This window comes from Euprymna scolopes, chromosome 4 (assembly GCF_053919585.1).
Source record: "Euprymna scolopes isolate OS-2025 chromosome 4, ASM5391958v1, whole genome shotgun sequence".
In the NCBI taxonomy this organism is placed as follows: Eukaryota; Metazoa; Mollusca; class Cephalopoda; order Sepiida; family Sepiolidae; genus Euprymna; species Euprymna scolopes.
In genome coordinates this window covers 137,934,061-137,940,184 of record NC_136485.1, presented here as the reverse complement: position 1 = coordinate 137,940,184, position 6,124 = coordinate 137,934,061, and positions in this window count along the sequence as shown.

Sequence of the window (6,124 nt, the reverse complement as noted above, 5' to 3'; positions counted from 1 at the left end):
AGCTCAAAAGGGGTCACAAATGCCCAAAAATTGTAAAAAATGACACTTTTTACCCCTTGCATTAGATTTTTCTGAAACTTGGTGAAAATGTGAAGGCAACGTTGGCCCTTTCACACTTCTCATATTCATCATTTCTTTACTATTTTTTGTGGCGTCATCATGCAGCACCAGAGGAGGACCATGCATGCACGGCTTGTTTTATTTGATTGTGACATGTGGGACATTGAACCTCCCACTAGACGAGAGGTATATGCACCATGAACATATTTATATATGTAAAAAACATGGTATTATTTTTAGTGATGGAATGATTTCAATATTTTTTCTGATTCTGATACAGTTACTGATTCTGTTCTAAAATACCAATTCTGCTAAAATTACCAATTCCTATTCTTTTAAATTTGTAAATATAGAGGTTTTTTGGGTTTTTTTTTGTGGGGAGAGTTATGGCAAAAAAAAAAAAATTCCAAATGTAGAAATACAATCATGAGGAGATTCTATAGATTTTAGTTTAAAATTAATAAATATTTCTCATTTCATAATTAATATAAGCCATGGAAAAGCTTAAAATCCAAAAACAAATAAAAATAATGAAAAGAATAATTTTTGGCATTGTAAAATAGCCAAAAATTTTTCCGATTCTGATACTTCCAAAAAGTTCTGATTTTTTCGATTCCGATTCTGATTAATCGTCCCAACACTAATTATTGTATATTAATATGCTACTTTTTTTTTTAGGTGATTACGTATGAACACCCGGAAAAAATTTACAGATGGAAGAATGATAAACAAAACAGAAATAAACAACAATTATTTGAGAATTTACAAGGGGCGTGCAATAAGTAATGTTCCTGACCCACTTCCCATAGCAGTAGAGCAACGAAACTTGGCACGGTTATTAGTCTTTCTCATTCTTTTACATAGGAACCACCCAGTTAAGCATTTCTCCCATCGTTTGATGCAGCTCTGGAGACTATTTTTGTAGAACACCCCAGGTTGGTCCTCCAACCACAACATGACTTCAGAAATCAAGGCTGCATCATCTGGGAAACGCTTTCCTTTCAAAAACAACTTCATGGCTGGGAAGAGGTGAAAGTCAGAGGGTGCAACGTCAGGAGAGTATGGAGGATGGAGAAGGATTTCATAACCACACGCCCGTGCTTCTGATCTAGCGACATGCGAGTTGTGGACTGGAGCATTGTCCTGCAGGAGGAGGGTACCTTTGCTGATCTTGCCTCGCCTCTTGATTTTGATAGCTTCCCTTAATTTCCTCAAAAGTGAAGCATAATAGGCTCCTGTAATTGTGGTACCCTTTGCCAGGAAATCTGTCATCACTACTCCGTCCTGGTCCCAGAAGACTGTGAGCATGACCTTGCAAGCTGAGGGCTGCACCCTTGCCTTCTGTGGAGGTGGTGAGTCTAAGTGCTTCCACTGCATTGACTAGGCTTTGGTCTCTGGATCATAGTGATGGACCCAGGTTTCATCCTGTGTAATCAGTCTTTTGAAAAACTTTGACTCATCTTCTTGGCACATCTCCAAATTCATCCTCGAGCACTCAATGCGTTCTCGCTTCTGGAATGGTGTGAGCAACCTGGGAATCCATCTGGCAGACACCTTATGCATATGCAAATGGTCATGGTCATGAATGATAGTTTTCACAGACCCTGTACTAATCTTGACATCTTGGCCTATTTGGAGAATAGTAATGGGCTGATCTTCCAAAATGGCAGTCTCAACTTGACGGACAGATGCCTCATCAATGGCAGAAGGAGGGGCGACCAGGTCTGGGAGCTGTTTCCACAGACTTCCGACCATGTATGAATTCATGATGCCAGTGTTTTACAAGGTCATATGATGAGGTATTATCACGATAAGTTTTTTTCATTTAATCAAAAGTCTCCTGAGGTGTGCGTCCTTTCAAATACAAAAACCGAATCACTGCTCGACATTCAACAGGCTCCATTTCACACCTAACTCAGTTCAAACACCTATAAAACAGAAACCACAATTAGTTCAGAGCTGTAATTTGCTACATAACCCATAGAGATATAAATCATTACACATGCAAAATTTCAGCTAGATCAGACAACTGGAAGTGGGTCAGGGGCATTACTTATTGCATGCCCCTCGTAGTGTAGGTGATCAGTTTTGCATATAAATTTATGATAAAATAATCATTCATTTCTGAGTCATTCTAGCGTTTTAGGATAATAAACCAATTTTGTTTGCTATGGGAGATAAATCTTGCAAACTTTTTTGCAGAAGTGTACATTTTGTGGAAATTATCTTCCACCATCTTTCTTTCCTTTTTTCTTTCCTTCTTTCTGCTGTTTCTGTTCTTCCTTCCTTTCTTAACCCCTTTCCTGCCCCCTTCCCTAGCTTCCCCCCTTTTTTATGTCACCTGACTCCCTTATGCCCGTTGATTGGATGAGACGTTTTCGTGCTAAATTGAAGCTCGTGTGTGACATTTTTGAGTTTATTCGACGGTTGTGGAAAAGGCGTCGTCGAGACAACAAGTATCGAATGTATTCCCTTAAGGTCTCGGATAAAAAGGGACGCCTGGAAATTTACTAAGGCGTTGTGCAACTCTGTCCTGACGAGACATTAAAGTCGTTGAAAAAAGAACCAAGAGAAGAAAATTCGCCTCAACGTTTTCTAAGACACTTGAAAACTGAATATAATTATCGAGAAAAGGATAATTGAAGTTTGAAAAGAAAATTTGCCGCTGGAAAGTTTCTAAGATACTTGAAAACTCAAAAATATTCTGCCTCCATGGAATTTTAACCTTTTGCAAAAAGGACTACGGAAACGAGTTTCCAGGAAGGGGACTGACAAAAAAGAACTTTTAAACAACACAAACTCAGAAAGTAAAAGCCCCAACAAACGAACTTTCTAAATGTTCCATTCGAAAAAGGGCGCCCAGAAGCTTCCAGTAAGTGCCCCCCCCCCTTTTTTTCTTTCTCTTATCCTCCTTCTCTATCTCTCTTTCCTTCTCTTTCCCTTCACTCTCTCCCCTTTCGGTTACTACTACAAGAACACTTGTAAACCAGATGGACATTTTTGGCAGCCCATAGAGATCACAAACTTTTCCTTTTGTCATTATATTTAATAAATTCTATTTCTCATATTTTTCTCTTTTTGTTTGTTTTCTTCCTTGATGTTTCAGAGTTTAGTAGTAACGACTAATTGATTAAGAAGAATTACCTTCCACGGGAAGAAGTGGATAATAAAATTTCTTCAATTTTAAGTACATATGGTTCTACAAACTTGCAATTCCAACTTAGGGTTAGTGGTTAAAAAAACTAGATAATTGCTCTAAAAATCTAGGATGACTCAGAAATAGCAAATCAGTTTACATTAAAGTTATATATGAAAATGATCCTTTTCTCTAAATTCTAAATTATTTACTTTTTTTTTTCTTCCTTCCACCAAGTTTTTTAGGGGTTCACACGTAATCGCTTAAAAAAAAAAAAAGAAGTAGACTCTCATGTTTTGAAGATAGTGGTGGAATTAACGAGAATATTAATCTACAAATTCACCAAAACTGTCGTTTTAATAAACCCCATTGACAATATATATTTACAAACATATTTTCACAGAAATGAATTAATATTTAACAGTTCCAAAAATGAATTAATATTTAACAGTTCCAAAAATGAATTAATATTTAACAATTCCAAAAATATGAATATTCGCGTTTGCATTACAATCGATAGAGGCACAAAAAAGTGGTAAAAAAAACAAATAACAAATAAATGTTACCAAAGGCAAGATAAGTTACTCTTCTATCTACCTCGATAAATTGTTAGTGTTTTTATGTAATGTTTTTTTTTTTTTTTTTTTACATAGTGATCACCACTTATCAAGGCCCGGAAGCCACTCAGGGATAAGGGTTATTGCAAGTACAGTACGTTAGTGTGGAGATTTGATGAAGTGTTTACTTAAGGGGGCGGTTCATTAGGAATTTGTTAACATTGGACTTGAAGACATCCAAGTTGTAGTCCGGAGGGAAGCAGGCAGACGGAACAGAGTTCCACAGGCATGCAGTTCTAAGAAAGAAGCTTTGTTCATGGAATCCGCGTTTTGATCTAGGCACAGATATAGAGTGGGGGAAATTTTTCACAGTGGATTCAGCTAGACGGGTGTTTTTCGTGAAAGATTGGCGAGGGGGGACCAGAGATTGGAGTTCAGACGAGCACTTGCCATGGAAATAACGATAAAACAAGGATAGGCTCGCAACGTCTCTTCTGTGGGAGAGAGGTTGCAGGGTAGAGAAAAGGGCATCCCCCACTAAGCCACGAAGTCTATTTTGTACTCTGTCAAGGCAGGATAGACTGTTTTTAGCAGCTCCTGACCAGATATGGCAACAGTATTCCATCCTTGGACGTACTTGGCTTTTATATAGATAGAGAAATGTAAAATGCTAATTCGGTTTGAAAAACAAGTAATATTCAATGCTACCGGAGAACAAGAAAAAAATGGCAGTGATGTCTCGTTACATCTTTGAATTCTTGATAATCACTTCAAAATAAGACATAAAAAAAAAATGGTGGTAAAAACTCACTCACTAAATGTGACCGTGATATTTATTGGGTGGGTTTCTACCACAATTTTGTTTTATTTCTTACTTTGAAGTGGTTATCAAGATTTCAAAGACATCACGGAATTTTTTCTTGTTCTTCAGTAACGCTTAATATTATTTGTTTTTCGAACCGAATAAACATTTTACATTAAATAAAAACTTATTCAGTTAGGTAGAAAGGTAACTTATCTTGTACTTGATAACATTTATTTGTTATATATTTGTCTTTTGGTTTGTAATAGAAACCCGACTATTTTCACAGAAATGAAGGACTTCGATATTATTATTTTTTCAGGAACTTTACTCAAGAATGGTATACCAATTTGCCAATATTCTAACTTAACTTTTCAGCTTTCTACTATTAGAAGACACCCTATGTACCACACCTTTAGTCTCTTATGGCCGAAAGTAAGAAACTATGAGTGGCCCTCCCTAATAAATCTAGAAGCATGCTTAATGTCACAAAACCTCCGAAGTGAGTAATTCTAATTGCAAATTCTTGAGCTTTCATGATTCATTTAATTGCGTGGAAAAAAATCTCCACAATTCCTTTTCATGGGAAACAAGCCAGCTGCTATCTTGTTGGCTAACAGCTCGTAAAAACCGAGGTACTTGTACAGTTTAATCAAGACATTAAAAAATAAAAATATCGAAAAAGGTTATATTTGTACGTACCCGTTTTGGACTGAAGATCTCCGAAAAAAATTTCATTTAATTTGATCCAGAAGTTTCTTTCTTTCTTTTTTTTTTTTTTTTCACAGCAGAAAAACACGTTTTTATGAGAGCGCGTTGAAGTCAGCCATTATGGAAATTTTTAACACGCCACAGGGAGATAACTCCATGTAAAGCGTCGACACTCCCTCCCCATCTTTAATACTAACTTTTTTCCCTAAAAATTGAAGCTTTTGCTCGGTATCATAATAAATTGTTTTTTCGCTGTAAAAAAATTAAAAAGAAAAAACAAAAAAAACCTACTTGATGAAAGTAAGTGAAATTTTTTTCGGAGAACTTCATTACATAACGAATACGTACAATATAACCTTTTTTCGATATTTTCATTTTCTAATGTCTTGATTAAACTATACAAAAACGTGTTTTTCCACTGTAAAAAAAACAAAAACAAAAAACTATTCTATCAAATTAAGTGAATTTTTTTTCGGAGATCTTCAGTTCAAAACGAATACGTACAATATAACCTTATTTATTTTATTTTTTTTCGCTATTTTTATTTTTAATGTCTTGATTAAACTGTACAAGTACCATTTTTTGTTCTCCGGTAGCGCTGAACCGCTGAATATTGCTTGTTTTTCGAACCAAATAAACATTTTGCGTTAAATAAAAACACTAAAAACTTATTCAGTTAAGTAGAAAAGTAATTTATCTTGCCTTTGATTTAATTTATTTGTTATATATTTGTTTTTGACAACCTTTTTGTACCTTTGTGGATTGTAATACAAACCCGAATTCGGAATAGGGGCGTTTGACTCAAACGCCCCTATTCCGAATTCGCCGTTTGAGCAAGAATTCATCATTGTCCCATCA